Source organism: Lepisma saccharinum, chromosome 1, assembly GCF_977018435.1.
Source record: "Lepisma saccharinum chromosome 1, izLepSacc3.1, whole genome shotgun sequence".
Classification (NCBI taxonomy): Eukaryota; Metazoa; Arthropoda; class Insecta; order Zygentoma; family Lepismatidae; genus Lepisma; species Lepisma saccharinum.
In genome coordinates, this window is record NC_139229.1 from 205,517,602 (window position 1) to 205,538,475 (window position 20,874).

General features: G+C 39.1%; 1 protein-coding gene across 3 annotated transcripts in view; it reads left to right on the forward strand.

Annotated features, from left to right (window-relative positions):
• The window catches only part of LOC145978414 (NACHT domain- and WD repeat-containing protein 1), a 583,318-nt gene that overhangs the window by 252,953 nt on the left and 309,491 nt on the right, over positions 1-20,874 (forward strand). Inside the window, exon 1 of one of the 3 annotated variants that reach the window (XM_083111043.1) lies at positions 16,831-16,847. The exons of the other annotated variants lie outside the window; for them this stretch is intronic. The gene's annotated coding sequence lies outside the window, so the exon portion shown is untranslated. Of the gene's footprint in view, positions 1-16,830; positions 16,848-20,874 lie in introns of those variants that run through there. 3 annotated transcript variants of the gene reach the window in all.

Genomic DNA, 20,874 nt, shown 5'->3' on the forward strand with positions numbered 1-20,874 from the left:
AATTTCTTAACCGTTGAAAAGAATGAGTGAGTTGGTTGCCACCTGGACACAAGCTTCTTTCAGGTCGCGAGAGAAACCTCCATCTCGGTCAGCCCTTAATGGCGCTCTCCATCAGAAGAGCAAAAGAAGAAAACTAGAGGAGGCAGTCCCTCATTATCAGAGGACGGAGAATTAAAGAAGAAGGACAAAATATCGAGGAACCACCTGAAAGGTCAGCGGCGGGGGGAGGGGGCGGTGGTAGCGACGAACAGGAAATCAATGACTCTATTAGTCTGTTTTGTGGGAGGAAAGTTTCCCGGGAAGGAGGCAAGTGGAGAGCTCAGTTCCCCCAATTACTGACGATGGGAAATTAAGGGCAACCTTGTCAGCGGATTTCAACCCTAAGAGAGAGAGCCGAGGGACGTGGTTGGAGGGAGCAATAGGTTCCCGTTATTCTCGTTAAAAGCTCACAAATCAAGGCTTATAAGCAGGCCAGTCTGCTGGTATTTGTAAGCATGCTTTTAGATTTTCTCTACAGCCTCAATTCAATACCCAAACAGGTTTAACGATGCAAAACTTCTATTTTCACGTTCATTTTAATGTTAGCTGAGAGACAAATACAGAATCTTCATAACCACAATTGTGAGTCGAACACTTCACCAGCTGAGCCACAGAGACTTTATTTCATAATTATTGGAATAATTTAGTTTTTTATCAATTTTATACCCTGTCCCAGATATCTCTCTAGCAAAGCCCCGCATAGCGTCAAAAAATGGAAGGAAATCAAGTGGGCAGAGCAAAGCAGTACACGCTGGCTGCCAAGGCTGGTAACTGTAGTCACTTTCCCCCACACCACGCAATACCGTTCCCTAGCAAGTGTTCATTGGTCGAGCCGTCTTGCGTCACTGCTTGCACAGAGGCTTGTTTTCGTTCGGCTGCTCAAGAGATAACTAAGACGGGTGTGTGTATATATTATTAATAATAATAATAATAATATGCAACAATGGATATTCAAAGTGTAGGTCCACTTGATGTTCAAACTGGATAATCGGGTTTGGAACTACAGTTTAAAATAAACCAGAAACGCAGTACAATTTGCCACCATTGGAGATCCAATCCGCGGCTCCTTGATAACAGTGGTTGTTTTTCTCCTAGTTAATCTGGATGGTGGTAAGATCATGATAAAAAATATACGTGAACTAAAATCATTCCTATCCAATATGCGCAGAAAGGCACCGACACGAAATAGAAAGGAAGGACTGATAGTATAATGGAAGTCAGAATAAGTAGATTGGAAATCTTAGCAAATTGCATTCCAGTTTTAGTCTGGAGCATTTCGTTAATTAGGTAGTGTTTCCTGAACATGCTCTGGCCAGAGGCATATTACCTGGCGTTCTAGGGTCATTATACTGAACGCAACTCCAACTGGCGGCTGGGAAGCAGCGAATCAGCGATCAGTTGAATTTTCTTCGACTGAGATCGGGCATTTTCGAGTCACAAGGCACCGAACGTTGTTCGCAAGACGAAACAAATGAGCGTTGGGTACACCACATGTTGTCAAACGTACCGTAAGGCGAGATAGTTTTCTCGGGTAACGGTATTGTCAGCACCACAAATCAGCGGGGGAACGATGAAGTTTCCGAAACGACCACCCACAGGTCGGAATACATGCGGGCACACAGTCTTATAAAGACAATCGGCAAAAACAGAAGAACGCTTGGCAACGTTACTTCGGGAGAGCGATGTTATCCCTTGAGCTTTTTCTTTGCAACTGGGTTTGTTGACACCCATCGAACCACACACCCGCGAAAATGATTGGGGGACAGAAAGGGCCAGAAATATCCGTCAAGATCAACCGTCAGTTGGAGTTGCATTCAGTATAGTGTCCTTGAGGTTAACCTTAATGTGATGCGCGTAGTATTCTGTGGTGTGTGTGTGCGTGTAAGGGAAACTGAAATGTGAGACTTTCAGGTTCACTTGGGTCTGACATAGACACGTTAGTTTCTTTAACCTTAGTTTTTCTTTCGTTCTTTCCCTCCCATCTTCATCTCTCTTTTCCCTTTCTCTGTTTCTCCCTCTCTTTTTCTCTCGCTCGTTCTCTCTTGGTTCGCATCTTCTATGCATCTGTTTTCGAGTTTCCCATCAAAATCTATCCATTTTCTAAAGTTCGTCATTGTAATTTATAATAAGGAAAATTGATAGAATAACAATGTTATATACAGGGTAAGCCAAAAAGAACGAAACAACTTTACGCGGTTATTACCATGTAACAATTTATGATAGAAAATCAAACGAGACATCAATACAAATATAAAGAGAGCTCTGGAAGTTTTATTTCGACTTGGCACGCATATGCTGCTTTCCTGCTCCTCCACCAGGAGTGCTAGTGTGGCATGCTGCTTTCCTGCTGATCCACCAGGAGTGCTAGAGTAGCATGCTGCTTTCCTGCAGATCGTGATCCACCAGGAGTGCTAGTGTGGCATGCTGCTTCCCTGCTGCTCCACCAGGAGTACTAGTGTGTCAAAATGCAAGTGACCACCAGACGTGCAATTGTGCGTTGGAGTTAGCGAGGACTGATTCGATCTTAATGGTGCAAAGACATTTCTGCACGCGTTTCGGTAGTAATCCACTATCTCCGAAGAACAAGTACCGTCGGTATAAAGAATTCGAAAAGACTGGGTCTGTGTGTAAATGAAAGCCGCTTGTACCCGATGAGCTTGTGCAAAGAATTAGGAAAGTGTTCACAAAAAGCTCTTTCTTTTATACACAGACCCAGTATCTTGGAATTGTTTATACCGACTGTATATGTTCCTCCGAGATGGCGTATTACTACCGAAACACGTGCAAAAATGTATTTGCCGCATTACAATCGAATAACACTTAGCTAGTTCCTTAGAGTACAGAACGGTCTGAAATCATCCTAAGAGCTCGACTATTGAGGTAGCCTAAATCGTTTATAATATTTTATGATGCGCTTACGAGTGTAAGAGTTATATTGTAACTGCTATTTTAATTCCATTGTTATTTCATTAAACTTTTTCTGACGTACTAACGAGATATAATAGACCATTCATTACATGTGGTAAATTAACACCTCCAACATATAAAAAGGTCTTTATCTGTTTGTTTTTGTGTCATAATTAGTTGCTAAGAACTTCGTGTTATTCTTTCTGGTGATTTAAACTCACACAAACATAACAAGCAGGGAAATTCTCTCTCGCTGAACATTAACAAATGGATGCTAGCGATCATGGTAGCCGACGCAACCGATTTTGGCTTCATCTGACGTCACACATGCTCTCTCTATACCCTTCTATACTCTGAGGCTCACTCCAACACATATACGCCTTCTGCTGGTCATTTACTAATTTTCCACACTACCGCTCCTGGTGGAGAAGCAGCATAAGCGTGCCAAGTTGAGACAAAACTTCCAGAGGTTTTCTTCAATTCCTTGTTTGATTTTCTATCATAAATAGTTACGTCGTAATAACCGTGCAAAGTTATTTCATTCTATTTTCATAACCCTGTATTCCGGAGGTCATTAACCCTAGCTTACACGAGGGAGGGACCTGTCAGGCCCATCACCTCTATCTTTTCGATTTTTGAACTGTGAATTTTTTTTGTAAAATATTTCAAATAAATTACATTGTTTCCTATGGTGTTCACAATATTTCTGTATTACTTTCGTTCATAAACATATAAATGTAATGTAAATAGGAGGCAAAATGCACTAGGTGGGTCATCCGTGTAATTCGAGACACTCATGCCACTGACAGTGTACAATTGGTTGGTAATGATGGTAATATTATTATAATTAATAAACAACGGCACCTGTATAAACAAAAAATATTAATAAAAAAATATGATATTTTTTAGTTTTAGTGAGTGGTAAAATGTGTGTGTGATACTCATGCAATAATTGGTTATTAATTCTCATTAATGATGGTATTTTTGTATTTATTATAATTTAATAAATAACTGCACATATATAATCAACAAAGGAAGCAGTGATTCATTAACAAAATAGTCTTGATTAGTCTGTGCGACTCCCCTTCAAGTAAGTAAGTAAGTTTCTCGTACGGCACGGGTAAGCTAACGTTAAGCTCCTCATACGCTTTCCTCCTTACTCGCACTGAAAAAGAACCAAACTGAAAATTATCTCTCCTGGCGTTCTCTTTTCTGCGCATGATGTTTAGCCTGCATGTATCTTTCATGAGACAATGTTATCATAAAATAGGAAAGAAAGCTTTCAAAAGGAATTTCCTCACTTGGCGATCGATAGGAGGTTTGCAATCTGTTGTTTCCCCAACCCACTGGAAGGTGTAATTCGAAGAGTGGAAAGGAACAGACAGCGCTCTAAATAATTCCGAGTGCATTTTCAATGGCTGGAGAAGTCTCTTCCATCACGTTCAAGACATAAAAAAGAATCTGAGAAAAGTAGGAGAATCTAAAAAGCGCGCTCAAAGATATTTCTAAAGATGGGCGATGCATATTTCATCATCAATTTCTTCTCAAATATCTCTGGAAATTTTTAGTGCAGAACTTGTTATTGGTCGTGAATCAAAATTTAAGCTGGAAGAGAAGCAATCTGTTTCAGAATCCCAAACGATACGCTCTTTGTTTGTTCTGCTTTCTAGCAGTTCTAGGAAGACTCGCTCTTAAACCCGATTCATAATTTTATTAGAAATTGGTGGAAATTTCCCCTGATAGAGTTGTTTTTGTAATATTTACGAGTTCTACGAATCATATCTGATAAGTACTAAAATTGAGCAGAATGTGCACTCAACATTATGAATTCTGATTTGTCATTTTTTAATTATGCATCATTTAATTTATTATCTGTATCTCAATTTAGTAAGTGAAATATTTTATTGATGTAAGACATTGTCGTTGTATTTTGTGAATTTTGAATCCTCAACTTCTAATGAATACAGTGATTTATATCCGTTCTGCATGCTGAATTTAGGCATTGAGGTAGTTTCAGCATTTCAAATCATATTATATAAATAATAAAATTATTCGGGAAGACATCTAATTATACAGTTCTCGGGTGACCGAATGGTTAGGGTATGATTATCTTTGGAGTTTTCAAGTTTTCGGTGTTGACGCAGAATCTTCAGGATTTTTAGGGAGCTATTTGAAAGGCATAGCAGCGGATTCCATTCTAGACGATGGATATCGATTAACTGACATGTCATCCAATGAAAAATCGATTGTCTCCAACCTCCGTGGCTTAGTGGTTAGAGTAACGCGCTACGAAGTAAGTATTTACTGGCTTGAACCGTGAGTAGACATCAATAGTATATCATTGTGTTTGTTCCATTACGTTAATCTTAACGATTAATCCTGCATATAGAAAAGCAATGTAAAATAACCAATAGAACGAAAGACACTTGGTAGAACTTGAGAGCTCAAAGAACGTTCCTAAGTAATGTAATAACATGTCAAGTAACGCTTGCAATAGTACATCCAAATAGATATTTCCCCATAGAATCTGATCTAGTTCGAACAATTTAATGACGTTTAGAATTGCAGTTGCCACGTTTCCATATGAGAGGTAATGGGAAAATATCGCTATTGAGATATAACAGTAGAATAGGATCAGTTTCTGTAGAACGTTGTCTAGTAAATGGCCGTGAAAGCCAGCGTCTGTGGCGGAGTGGTTAGCACAACGCTCTACGATGATAATTATCCCGGGTTCGAATCCCGGCCTGTGCATGGACGTTCATTTTGAGTGTTTTTTCATCAATTTCATCACATCATCACTCATTCCCACTTTGCGATTAGCCAAAAGTGGCAGAAAAGCGAGGTAATATAAACCAAATCAATCAATCAAGAGGCTGTGAGGAGAAAAATGGCGAACTTTGGTCAATATATATTTTTTAATAGTTTAGAAACTTAAGGCCGCCACACACGTTCCGGAAATCCTGAGAGGAATAACTGTATAGTTATTCCTCTGAGGATTTCTGAATCCAATCGAAAAAAACCCTGCCCACACACATTCAGGAAATCCTTAGTGGAATATCTGTACAGTCAGTTCCAACATGACGTCTCCAGATGATGCTCTTGCTATTGTGGGGTTGTCGCTCGACTTCATTGCATTTTAACTTTTTTCAGTTCTTTTCTGTACGCACTTTTCATGTTGTTAATTTTTTTACAACTGTTTCTTTACATGCATCTGGTTCTATTTGGCTGAATACGTATCTTCACCAAATACGCGTAGGCAGCCCCTCTCTTGCCCTTATCATTGTAATCCTTACATTTCACTAGTCAGAAACACGGTTCACTTTCGTAGATTTTTATGAATTCTTCCATACACAGACGCGACATTGCTATTCCATACACAGACACTGGACAGACAGGTATCCTACATCTGCAAAAAGGAACAGAACTGAAGACCAACCTACACACGCTCCGGCCGGCCTGTGCAGTTTTTAGAATCGATTTTCGCTTCGATCTCGGCGGCCTGATCAGTCCACTTAGAACAGGCAAAACTGCGCAGTTTTTGCCCACACACGTTCCGGAAATCCTGAAAAGAATTACTGTACAGTTATTGCTCGCAGGATTTCAGGAACGTGTGTGGCGGCCTTTAAGGAAGTTTAGCTTTCGAATTCAGGTAGACACAGGAGCTGGTCCAGTTCTTTCCTCGTTGTTGGGATACATGAACCCACATGTAATTACCATGAATAAGTAACTGAATTTTGGTCACGAGTACAAATTTCTCCATGACATAGACTTAATTTCCGTTCTTTTCGTAATATTTTCAGTATCACGTAATTATATTTCGTTTTCTAAGACTATTTTGGCAGCAGTTTGCGTCATCTCACAAAGCCAGCGAACGGCAACAAAAGAAAGCATACACCCGATATTCGACCGTCCTCAAACTCTGTGCCTTTTTCGCTCAAACCGTGTATTTTGAAACCATAAAATAAGTATTGTCTTGGATGCAAGATATTCACCGTACAGTTCACACGTTAGAATATAACCTTACCTCTAATTTCTGCAGCTACTCTTGGCAACATGATTTAGAAGATTCAATACAAAATGATTTAGGAACAAGAATGTAGAAGTTTCATAACAAACGGGTTAATTCTTGACATAAGATATACAAGTTTCCTAACAAACTGGTTTACTCTTAGGAACAAGATATAACAGTTTAACGACAAACGGGTTTGTTTACTCTTGACAACAATTTATGAAAGTTTTTAAAACAAGTTTACTCTTGGCAACAAGATCTAGAAGTTTCCTAACAAGAGGGTTTACTCTTGGCAACAAGATCTACAAGTTTCCTAACAAGGGGGTTTACTCTTGGCAACAAGATCTAGAAGTTTCCTAACAAACGGGTTTCCTCTTGGCAACAAGATCTAGAAGTTTCCTAACAAGGGGGTTTACTCTTGGCAACAAGATCTAGAAGTTTCCTAACAATTGGGTTTACTCTTGGCAACAAGATCTAGAAGTTTCCTAACAATTGGGTTTACTCTTGGCAACAAGATCTAGAAGTTTCCTTACAAGGGGGTTTACTCTTGGCAACAAGATCTAGAAGTTTCCTAACAAGGGGGTTTACTCTTGGCAACAAGATCTAGAAGTTTCCTAACAAGGGGGTTTACTCTTGGCAACAAGATCTAGAAGTTTCCTAACAAGGGGGTTTACTCTTGGCAACAAGATCTAGAAGTTTCCTAACAAGGGGGTTTACTCTTGGCAACAAGATCTAGAAGTTTCCTAACAAGGGGGTTTACTCTTGGCAACAAGATCTAGAAGTTTCCTAACAAGGGGGTTTACTCTTGGCAACAAGATCTAGAAGTTTCCTAACAAGGGGGTTTACTCTTGGCAACAAGATCTAGAAGTTTCCTAACAAGGGGGTTTACTCTTGGCAACAAGATCTAGAAGTTTCCTAACAAGTGGTTTACTCTTGGCAACAAGATCTAGAAGTTTCCTAACAAGGGGGTTTACTCTTGGCAACAAGATCTAGAAGTTTCCTAACAAGGGGGTTTACTCTTGGAAACAAGATCTAGAAGTTTCCTAACAAACGGGTTTACTCTTGGAAACAAGATCTGGAATTTTCATGACAAAAGGATTTAGTCTTCACAAGAAGACATAAACTTTTTAAAAAGGGGATTTAACTCTTGCAAGAGTAACTTCGGCATAGATATGAACTAAAAATACATAATGAGGAAGTTGCCATGATAAAAAAATCCTGCGAATTAATAAAAGTCCCTCGTATTTGTATATTTCTGGAAGGTACCATAAATAAATTTTAAAATGGCTGTGCAGCAATTGTGAAGAGAAAGCAGTACAATTAGCATCAATAATGCCTTGACTCTCAGCAGTCTTCTGTCAGTTCAGTTTCCTTCCATCAGATATCAGAAGGGATAAACAGATTGGCCAATGTCTTCGCAATCCCCCCGTTGTCTTGACGGCGTTTCAAAAACCGAAGCAAGGTGATAAATGGATCTCCGCTTCCCGCTTCCCACACTCCGGCATCTCCCGAATGATGAATAGATATTGCAGCAGCGTCCCGCCGGCAACGTATTATGTGTCTTGCGACGACGGAGCTTCCTGGATCGAGCCGCGGTGACGTCACGCACTTTTGTGAATCGATCTGCAAGGAAAAGTGATTGCCTCCCACCTACGCCGAACGGGGAACAGCTGAGAAAAGATAAATGAGCAGCCACTGCGAGTAAAGATCCTAAAACCTAAAACATTTTTTTTATTATTTTCGTAATTTTCCAGGACGGTTCACCCTGGACAAAGTCGTAACCGTTGTCGAAAATATATACCGAAGAGTGCTCTCTCTGCCTCAGGGAGGATGTTTTTGTAGAAAATGCGTCTTCAATTAAAACACATTTGTCACGACTTCACAGGAATCAGGGTTGCCAGAAATAACCACCTTATTTAAACTTCTAGATCTTTTTGCCAAGAAAAAACCAATGTGTTTTGGAACTTCTGGTTCTTGTTGCCAAGAGTAGACCCATTTGCATTGAAATTTCTAGATCTTGTTGCAACATTTGAAGAACATATAACAGACACAACAAAAAAGGCCATGCGTCTCTTAGGTTAGCTTTATCGTTTCACTGAAATTACGGACATCTCAGCCCTTACCTTATACTTCAAGTCATTCATTTCTCCAATAATAGAAAACTGCTCTCCCGTTTGGTCCATGGCGTGTTCTACTCAACTTTCTGGAATCGATTCAGTTCTTCACTTTTTCCTATAGTTCGATACAGGGTTCCCTCATTACGCAATTTTTCATCTCCGCATCTCCTGTCTTTTCTAAACCTAAAAACTGCTTATCAGCGACGTTTGCAGAATGATTTCAGTTATTTATACAAAATTGTGAATGGCAAAATCCGCTGCAACACACTCCTTGAGGAATTCCACTTTAGAGTACCTATGCACACAACTCGCAAAACAAGATTATTTTATACAAAGAAACCTAGACTACAAATTCAGAAAAGATCCTCCTTTTACAGACTTGCCACACAATACAATGACCTCCCATCAAGAACCGATATATTTTCCTCCGAGTTTGGCTTTCGGTCTTCTATTAGAAGAAATGTTTGTAAATAATATCAAATAGTGCAATCTATTGCTTAATTTTTTTTTGTCAATTTGCTATTCTCTTTGTGTTATTTTGTTACTTTTAATTATTATTTTTAATATTTTTTGCTTATTATTATTAATATTATTATTGCGTTTTCATTGTTGACAATTTCAGTGTAAAATAGCCACCTGTGCTGTGTATGGAATTTTCTCAATAAATTAATAAATATATAAGTAGTAAAATAATTAAATTGTTCTTGCCAAGAATACACACATTTGTCTTTGAAATTTCTAGATCTTATCAAAAGTAAAACCCTTTTGTTTTGAAAGTTCTAGATATTGCTCCTAAGAATAAACATTTATTTAAGAATTGGAAGGACGATATTTTTTAATGCTCTTTCAGTTACGATAACTTTCCAAACATCTTTCACAATAGTTTTCTAAATATTGTTACCAGAATAGACATAATTTTAGCCAGAGTTACCACCAATGCAGATGCACAAGGTCATAACGTTGGTGGTTCATTTTCCGTTCAAAAGAAGTAGAGTTTATACGTTTAATTTGGATCAAGTGTAGCGATGATACCAGGAGGAAACTGAGGAAGCTCTTCAAAAATTTATACAATATCGAAATGAGACAATCTTGGAGACTTTCCACTCGTTCTAGAATTTGGTAAACAAGTTCGAAAGTTTTACATGAACTAAAATTGCTATATTGTGCAACTTATTTGTACATAGCAATGGGGTGGGTCACTGAATATGTAGTCAGACCATTTTATTTGTTTGTCATAGTTACAAACTTAATCCATTAGTGACAACTGGGAACATGGCCAGCATGGTTTCATAGATTCAGAGCGTCGGAACGAGGGGTATGGCTTTCGGTATCGAAAATCACTTCTATAACGTGGCTGTGTTAATCACAACGATGAGAATAAACTGTTGTTGAATGAAATGAATGAACATCTATTGCTTTACCGGGACCCGAACTCGTAACCTCCGAGGGGAAATGGTGGTTCGAACACTCGACACGAACAGCCACCAAGACGGCTTACAGAAACTGCTCGCACATGAGATGTGAAAACAAAATCAAAATTATTCAAAACATAGCAAGAAGATGATAAAAATGCCTCACGATTTGTTAAAACATTGGTAAAATTTATCATATAGGCATTAAAATTCCTCCCTTTCCCTCGACCAGTCGTTATCGACAATTTGGTACATCTGGCGCCACCGATGAGTACTTCAAAATGACCGCACACTTGTGCTGTGCACAATTTCGAACAATATTTTCATTATGTTTAAGCTAATCTGCTTGATCTCATCATGCTGAAGAAGCGATAATACTGGGCTTAATTTGTCAAGAGCCTCTGTCCGTAAATCAAGAACAATCCAATTTTGTCGCTCCAATACAGGATACGAATGTGCATATTGCATGCAGCGCTAATATTGCAGCTTATCAAGATTAGCGTCGACTGTTTTCCTTCATGGTGCGATCGAACAGATGGATTTGTTTTCACAAGGTCCACATGTTTAGCTCCATGCGGGTAATAACACACGCTAATGTCGTGAGTCGTCATCAGCGTCTGCAATCGAAAGGTGCGCGTGTGAATTAAAAGGCTGCGTAATTTCTCGCCAATTTTCTTCACGAAACGCAAATGGTTTAGGTCTTTGAGGATATAAGCTACACCTGAGACAACGAAACAAGGCATCTACTTAGAAGTACGCTGCTGGGATAGGCAACGAGCGGACCATGATTGGTTGATTCGTGATTACGACGTCGCAACGTTGCCTAATCTAAACGTCAGATCTCCTTTAAAAGGAAAATAGACTGTTCCAACCACTGCTCTTTCAAACAAATATTGGTGTCGTGCTTGTATCGTGTATATTATAAAGGAGCCTGCAAAACAAAGCGTATACATTTGGAAAAATGTTGGTGTAAGCAGCTGCACAACTAGCGATTTGGCAACAGTGTAAATTGTTCCAGCCGCCTGATTTCATGTCTCCGATTGTAGCGTGAACCAAGCTACAATCTCTCGCTTTTCTAGCCGTTGTAGTTCGTGATATCTTCATAAGTGAATTGGCTTACATGGCGGAGTGGTTAGCATAGTGTGCCACGAGGCCAAGTGTCCCGGGTTGGAATCCGGGCCTAGGCATGGGTGTTTTTTGTGAGAGTCCCTACATAAGTTTCATCATATCGTCACTCATCCTTATCTTCGCGATTAACCGAAAGTGGCAGAAAGGCGAAGTAAAATATACGAAATCAATCAATCAATCTCCATAAATGACGCTGTACTGTAAGTTTCATCTCTATAAGCATAAAGCACAGATGAAATTACAATATTAGTCGGAAGACTTCATCTTTATATTTTTGGTTTTAAATGATTAAGTTATGTTGTTCTTATGTTATTAACAGCTCTTTCAACATAATAAATACGAGTATATATAGGTAAAGCATTATCATGCCTTCATCAAGGATATTTTATGTCGGCAAAATGACTGATGGTGAATAAAAAAAAGGAAAATGAAACATTTTAAGAGGGGAGGGTATCAATTTACCTTCCGAAGTTGGGAACAAGTGAAGAAGTACATATTCGGGATAGGAAACACAGAGGGAAAATCCACTTGATTAACCCCCTTTCAATTCCGTTATTACAAAGAACCTTTACATGCAGGTTAACCTATGAGAGAATTTTTTAGATGACGTCAATATGAAAGCAAAAATTATTTTCACGTTTTGCAACAGGTATGTATTTCCCAGAATTGATTTGGTGATTTTGAGTAACTTTTCTGTCTATTTTATGGCTAATCGCGACTGTGATAAGATTAAATTTATGAAGGGTCAATCACAAGTTTCAAATGGGGTTATACTGGCTGTTCGCCGCACCGTAGCATTGTTTATCTGAGAATATGGAGCCCAGTTTACGTCGTCGCCTTGTAATCAAGGGCTCCCGGGTTCGATTCTCGGTAGAGGCACATAGCACAGTGGTTCGGATTCCACTTTAAACTATAGGTCCAGTCTCGATGAGCCGGTCTATGCATAAAGTGGACTTAAAACAACAATTCAATCATTGGAGCCCAGTTTGTGCTACGTGGAAGGGAGGTTGACATTTGCAGTACTTACATCCCAGCAATGACGAGATTTTCTGTAATAAAATATTTGTTAAGTTGAAAATTAAAAATCATTGTAGCGGCAGAATGCAGATTAAAACACGGAAACAATTATACTAATTAAAGGTCATCATAGTGAAAATGTGAAATCCTGACGACCGGCCAGGAAGATGAATTATTCATGCATTCAGCGGAGGTTGTTGTCGGGACTTGCGGATGGCCAGCCTTCGTGACGCAAATTACACAGATGCATTTTCTCATGAATATTTCATTTACTTTGGCGTGACGTCATAGATGGGCGGACGGGAAAAGTAGCATCGCAAAATAAATCCTTATTGTGCTATTTTAAGCTGGCCTCATAAATTCCGAGAAAATGCATGCAAGTAGCTACGTGATATGAGAGTATCAGTTCTTATATGAAAAAATATCGTACTTCGATTTGATTCACTTTATAAATTAGATCATGAATTGGACCTATACCTATCTCTTGAGCAAGGCCGCGCACATCGGCAGAGAAGAGGAGGAAGTTTAGTGGGCAAAGCGAGGCATTGCACGTTGCTTGCTGTAGTCGTTTTTTTCCTCTCCACGCAATCCCATTCCCTCACACGTGTTCATTGGTGGAGTCGCCTCGCGTCACTACTTGCGCAGAGACTTGCTTCCGTTCGTTTGCTCCAGAGATAGCCGAGACAGAGTGTAGCGAGAGAGAGAGAGAGAGAGAGAGAGAGAGAGAGAGAGAGAGAAAGAAAGAGGAAACATTATGTGAGGCCTTACCTTCACATTCCCCAGAGATAGAGAAGGAGTGGAAAAAGAAAGAAAGAGAGAGGTAGATAGACAGGAATAATAGCGAGAGAAAAAGAGAAAGTTTCTAATTATAATCTAATTTAATATAATTCATCTTATGTAATAATAAAAACCTCTCTTTATAATTTAAATTAAAGTTATTCCAGCAACAATAATAAATCTAGTAATTAATATTATATCAAAATCAGAAATTAACCATTTAATCAATATTTTATATATATAATATAAAACGGAAAGGAAACAGAAAATGGGTTTACTTTGTTCCATCTATTTTATTACCTCTCTCTCCCTCTCTCTCCCTCTCTCTCTGCTTCTTCCTCTTTCCCTCTCCCCCTCTGTTTCTCCCTCTCTCTCTCTGTTTCTCCCCCCCTCTCTCTCTCCCCCTCTCTGTTTTTCTCTCTCACCCTCTTTGTTAACATGTCTCTCTTGTTTCCTCTAAATATGGAGGTTCACAACAGGAGGTGGTATCTCGAAATAAGGGCGCCTTGCCCTGCAATATTTTTACCCTCAACGCAAGCGGTTCCTCCACTTAGCTGCTTACTGGCCTTGCGGTGCATATCCACGAGAGCAGGTCGTACCGTATGGATCTCGTTGGCCTCCACAAGTTCAAGATAAGAGCTAAAGCCTGAATAAATCCAGAAAAGGAAGATACAGTGAACAGACCATTGTAATACTAGAAAGCTTTAACATTTTCGTGGCCAGCTCGTCTTTTAACTGAAGAAAGCAATTTTGTGCATTTATGGTTCGATTAACTTTTTTATAAGATTAACTTACCATGCATTACGTTACAACTTTCAAAATCACAAAAAAAAATCTGCGTAGCAGCACTGCAATCGTTTATTGCATGCTCGCAAATAGACATAGACTTGCAGTATCAATTCGGCGAAAGTGTTTGAAAATAGGGAGTTGGCGAATCAATGTTTCATGCATATTTACGTCGACTATTTATGTTGATTGTACCCGTATGCGAAACCCACCCTTTTGTCCACACATGGAAATGCACACACCCAATACGTTTTTTCTCTCTCACTAGTTGATTGTATGAGGGACAAGGCATTGTGACCTAAATAAAACTTATCTGTACTTTACTTGTACATCCACCTGTCAGGGTTGTGCTTCCCCTCCATATTCTCTCCGGAAATTTCTTTGCACTGTAATGATTGATTTGGTCTCTGTATAGCAGAATACAGATTGTGCGCGCTGCTGAGGAGTCACCATTGTGTTTTATGCGATTGTGGCGCTGCATAGTGAGAGAACGGTGAACTTTGAGGTCATGCAACAAAATTCTTTGAGCTTCTCTTTCGTGTAGTACCACTTACATTCCATTATGTTTCATAACCTTTTAGCAATGATGAATTGAAAAGTGGGAGGTTTGAATGGAACACGCTGTATTACACGTACCATAAAATATGATATTTCGGTAACTTTTTAGTGTAGTTTAACAACAATTTGTACAAATAATCTTTGATGTATTTAGACTTGTCTATTTATTTTTAAGAGGTTTAATAAGTCGAATAGATTTGAACAGAATTTATTCCGAGAATGAGCTTTTACAGCTGTATACCGTACAAGAAGAAATTGTACGTTTTCACAATCCTCTCCTTCTCTTTGTCTTCTTAACCTCTTCGCTTAATTGGAAATCATTACTATCATCGTTTACTTGCATCACTTTCACTAATTTCTTAGTTAACTAATTCTTACAAATTCTCGGCTATTATCTTATTTGTTCTATTTGTCGAGTCAGAAAGTTTCCAGATTCCGAATTTGGTCTTTTTTCCCTTCGGCCTCTCCCTTCTCATAACGGTTTCATTAGCGTATCTATATTAGATTAATTTATTTCCTAAATAAAGTTTCGTATCGCCTCATGTTTACATACTTTTTGACCTCATAATGGGTATTCTGCGTTTACGTCCTTCCGTTTGAACCAGGCTCATTCCAATCTATCTTTTTGCCGCATATAAGTCTACGTAGTTCCTCCTTCCCCATTCTCTATACGTATTCACTATTTTTGCTGATGTTAAAGATATTTGTTCGCCACATTCCGCCAAAATTCTCTGTTTCTAAGTATCTTCTACTCTGTCACGTACTTCCCTTTCAATTCTCCCCTGTACACCCTCTTCCCAAGTCCACCCAAGAGCTACGCTATATAATTCCTTATTTACCTTTCTATTCATTGCCTCTAGTTATCCCCCACTTATTTGTGATTGAACACACAGTTTCGTTATTTTTCCCCTTCCATAGTCATCAGTTCTTACTAGTATTTGAAGCTCCTCATTTATCTTCTACTTCCTCTCTGAATTTTTCGATTTCCCTAAGCGCTTAGCACTTGTTCCAGGAATCTAGATTGTACGAAGTTTACGGTTTCCACTCTCTCCTAGACCCAGAGTTCGATGGCATAAAACAGTGTTGCCTGAACTGTTATCTCGTATATCCCCTCCAGGAGTTTTGATTCGTATCTTGTATTTTCCTCCATTTTCTCTAAAACCTACTTGCTTTACCTTTATTCCTTTGCACGTGCTTTTCCCACCTGCCCGTCATTGCCATCATCATGCCTAAATAGTCATACTGTTTCGCCCTATCGACACCTGTCCCCCACGTACTTCCATGCTTCATCCTTATCAAATACATCTCCATCCTTAAATGCCATTACTTTGATCCTCTTCATATTCACTCACAGAGCCCACTTTTTGCACCAGGACCCTCTGAAAACCAGTCGTTGTGTTCGAGATTAGTGCTAGATCGTCAGAAGCGGTACCTTTTGAGTCTGATATCGTCCGTGGCTCAGTGTCACTCTGTGTTATTTCTTCCACCATATCGTTAATCAAGAGGATAAATAGCAACGGATAGAGATGAGACAGGAGAGGACGAACCATTCATCCATCTGAATGTCCCTATAGTATTACACAAGTGTTTAAGGTCTATTAATATTTCTTTATTTACCACAGATTGTTACTGTATTAGGAATTTTATTGTTTTAGAGAATTACCGCTTTGTATAGGACCACAGTTACTGTACATGAAACAGTTCGCCAAACCAGTCTTTTTATTCAAGATGTTCTTAATCTTAATGACGAAGTGGGAAGATGTTCACGCATACAAACTTTCTATATTAAATTATTATTCTTTAGCCGAGAATAAGAAACACATAAATATTGTTGAGTATTTTTTGATAGTAATTTGTGTGCATTTTGCAATAGTCAGTTGTTCGCGTTGTTTACATTAGAAAGTACGAAACTATACTTTTATGAAGACGCTTAAGTTTAGAAATATGTAATACAAATATTTCTTACGAATAGCACTGTTCTTTGTGGGGTGGAGGAATAAAATCATCCTTGGCATCCTCTCTCTTCTCAGGCAAACTTGTATCTTTGGGTGGAGTCCCTGATAATCTCTTTCGTTAATCCTGACCTTGCTGATTAAGGTTAGTAAGCCAAACAGACTTATGCAGGGATGTGGGGTTGTGTAGATGTAGTTAAAAGTTAAATGCAACCGATTTCATAGTGTTTTGAGAGTGTGTGTGGGTATAGATACATGTATAATTTGTGTGTGTGGAAGAAGACAGACACATAAAATAATTTTATGTATCGCTTTATGAGAACAGACATGCGCGCGTGCACGCTATTCTGCATTAAAAATATTCACATCCTATCTATATAGTATTAGCCGGCCTCCGTGGTTAGCACAGCGTGCTACGACACTAGGGGTCCCGAGTTCGAATCTCTGCCTTGGCATGGGTGTTCTTTGTGTGTGTCCTTTCATCATTTTCATCATATCATCACTCATCGTCATCTTTGCAATTAGCCAAAAGTGGCAGAAATGCGAAATGCGAACTATATAGCATTAAGTTAAAAAAATGCTTACTTTAATATGTTGAATTGTTGTTTTTAAGTTCACTTTATGCTCAGGTAGACTGATCGAGACTTTACCTATAGTTTAAAGTGGTATCCGAACCACCGTGTATCGAACCTGGGTTTGATATGTTTGTTCTGAATGAATTATCCACTTTGTTTACTGTTTCAAGGCGATGAAATCGTCTACGTTCAGCGACATTTCATAGCAATTAAATTCTTTTAAATCTTGAAGCAGAACTTCTTTGACACGACACGAAACTAATGTGCCTTAAAGAGAGAGAGCGCGTTTTTTATATACATTTCTCTGTTGACTCGAAATAAAAATGAACTGAGACTGGATATTGGAGGGGTAAAAGGTACTCAGGCCCTGGTCACCTCCCTCAGAAGTTGTAGCCTACACTATCCAGTCATTATAATGGATAGGGGGACGAAAAATTCTGGAACAATATTTCTCCGTGGATACTATATTCCAGCTTTGTGTAACGAGGGGAAAAAACCGCAAGCACGTAGCTCTTTGCCGTCGTTAAAGAGCGCCTCGTAAAGGGCCGCTCGCTTTGGTGTGATTTTCGTCTCCTTCCATCTGTTGGTCGACCCGTTTGCTGAGGTCAAACTTAAAGCAAACGTGCAGAGAAGAGCCAAAGGTTATTTTGTAATCGCATCCACCCTTTAAATGCAGGCGCCCTTCTGACCTCTTCCACACACACGCTTGGCTTTCAAAGGGAATGGTCAACAGAACAGGAATTCGATTACGCATTTCGGCAGGAGTTCCAGGTTTGCTTCGAGAATCCCTTTTCAGGAAGAAAGTGCCTCCCCTTCCTCTCTCTTTTCTGTTTCTCTACTTCTCCAAAGAGGAAATGCGCTGGAAAAGTAGTTTAGCACATTGAACAAAACGAAAGGAACGCCACGAGGAGATGATGATATTTAATCAAGTACTAAGAACAGTTAAAGGAACAGAAGAGAACACACATATCTACCGATGCAGGTATTTTGGAGTTATATTCAATATCTAGAGGTTCTCGCCGTTGGCGTAGTGGTAACGTATCCGCCTTGTAACCACGTGGTGGTTCGGATCGCACTGGGTATTGGGTCCAGTCCAAATTAGCTTATCTGTGCATAAAAGTGGACTCAATCTCAATCAATATCTGAAATCGACTTTTAACTTATATGTATGTACAGAGTGTACTCTTTGAACGTTAATAATGGGACACAATAACAGCAAGTATGAACTTTTTTTTGCGTGTTACATACCTTAAAGTTACATATGTTCACTGGCAGAAATACTTTGTCTGCAATGCTATAAAACGGATTGACAAATCAACAAAGACCAGATATGGTTTCCACAGGAAGTGTCAATCGTATGTTTCATGTCATCCATGACCATGGCTTTGTGAGGTACATATCGTTCTTCAGTTTCCCAGAGGTAGAAATGTAACGGTGTTAAATTGGAAGATCTCGGTGGTTATTTGACACTTCTTACATTGCTCGAAAGAAAAATTGCTCACCTCTGCCACTTTGGGTACGCAAATGCCTACCGCCTGGTGTGCTGTGTCATTTTCCTTTCTCTTCTTCCCTTTTTCTTCCTCAGTTTCTTTATCTCTTTCTTTCTTCCTTCCTCTTCTTACCTTTTCCTTTTTCCCTTTTCCTTTTTCCCTTTTCCTTTTGCCCTTATCCTTCCTCAGTTTCTGTAATTTCTTACTTCCTCTGTTTGTCCCTTTTTCGTTCTCTTCCTCTCCCTTTTCTTCAATTTCTTTATCTTTACACCTGTTTCTTTATTTCTCTTTTACTTCTTCTGTTTCTCTCTCTCCTTTTCTTTCCTCTTTATTTCTGTTTCTTTTATCTCTTTGGCTCTTCCTCTATTTCTCAATTTTCTCTTGCTTCCTCTGTTTATCTCTCTCATTCTCTTCCTTCCTCTGTGTATATCTTTCATTCTCTTCGTCATTCTCTCCATGGGACTTGTGTTTGTTTTTTCATCCGTTTCATCTTGTCATCATTCATTCTCATCTTTGTGATTAGCCAAAAGTGGCATAAAAGCGAAAATAAAGTAATTCAGTCAATGAATGAACAAAAGTAGATAAATAACAAACATTTGCTCTGTACAATGAAACTTACAACATATTGATCAAAATATTTCCAGAGTCAGTACCTTCTGCAAACTCTCATGTATTTCAAATGCATAAACGTATACAAGTAAAATGTGTCTTGCCTAGAGATAATTTTGACACAAATGTATCTATCTGTTAAATGACATTCCTTGCGTCATCATATGACAGTAAATTTGCTCAGTGTTTTTCATTCTTGTACAGTGGGACACGAGTAACGGAAATGTAATCACTTTCTTCTCTCCGAATGGAAGAAACTGGAGTCTTGTCTCTGAGGATTTCGGTGAAAACCGTCTGGGAAGACGATCCCCATTTCAAGGGAAAACAAATTATCTTGCGTGAATTCTTCATTAAGACCGCCTCCGAGATGCAATTACTGGCTTCACAAACAATGTTTTAAGCCGGGGCCTCAGCTGTTGAAGCCAACGACGAGCATGTCGTAAGGCGAGCATCTTTTTTCTCTCCGGCAATAAAGAATGTCGTGGAAGACGAGGAAATCTGTGACCGTGCTCACTCCCCCAATTTGCGGGAGACTCTTCTTTAGGTTGACGTGATAATTAGACCCCTTGATGGAAACGCCGCCTTCCCCTGACAACCGCTCAGACCGTCAGACAAGGGAAGATTTACTCTCGCTGTTCTCTCTCTAGCATCTTCGCAAGTCCAGCCTTAACGAAGCGTATTACACCAACTTTCAAGGCGCAGGAGAGGGAATCATTAAACTAGATGTTTCGAATCGTTTTAGGCTTCCGGTACCTCATGTTCATCCCACGTACTTCATTTCTATGATAAGAGGATGCTGCTCTCAAAGTTTCTCTACAAACTCCATCCCTAGAACAGTTTAACAAGAAGTTATATTCTCCAAGAACAATAGCAAGTGAAGATTCAACTGTCCGTAACTTGATCGTGTAAAATGCAGCTCAGATTACAATCATTACCTGTACAATGAAAACTCAGTTTTCGGCTACAGAGTGTAGCATGAAATAAGATAAGTCTTTAAGCTTTCCTGGCGACCAATGATCAAAAGATTCCCTCGGGCTATCCAATAGGTGAGATATTTTCAGTAAGAGCCTTGCCGATGGCTTAATGGTAACGTCGTTGTGTTGTAATCAAGGGTTCCCGGGTTCGATGTGGAGGCACGTAGTGGTTTGGATCCTAATTTAAACCTTAAATCCAGTCCTACCATAAAAGTGTACTAGTTAAAACTCGAACTCCTTTTCAATTCCAATATCACGAAACATAAGCTGGAGTTGTATCTACGGTACTACGAAACCGTCATATGTTCTATGGACACTAATCAGAACATTTGCATATCCATCGGTTTATTGATTAGAGGGATTACATCAAAATTTTTTTAAGTAAATGGAATTCTGTAATTTTATTGTATCTTGTGAGCCAACAATCTAAAATTGTAATTAGGATAAAAATTAAATTATTATGCATAATTAAGTTAGAAAGTAGAAGGTACTTTATTATTTTAATTTATTTTAACTTTTTGAGT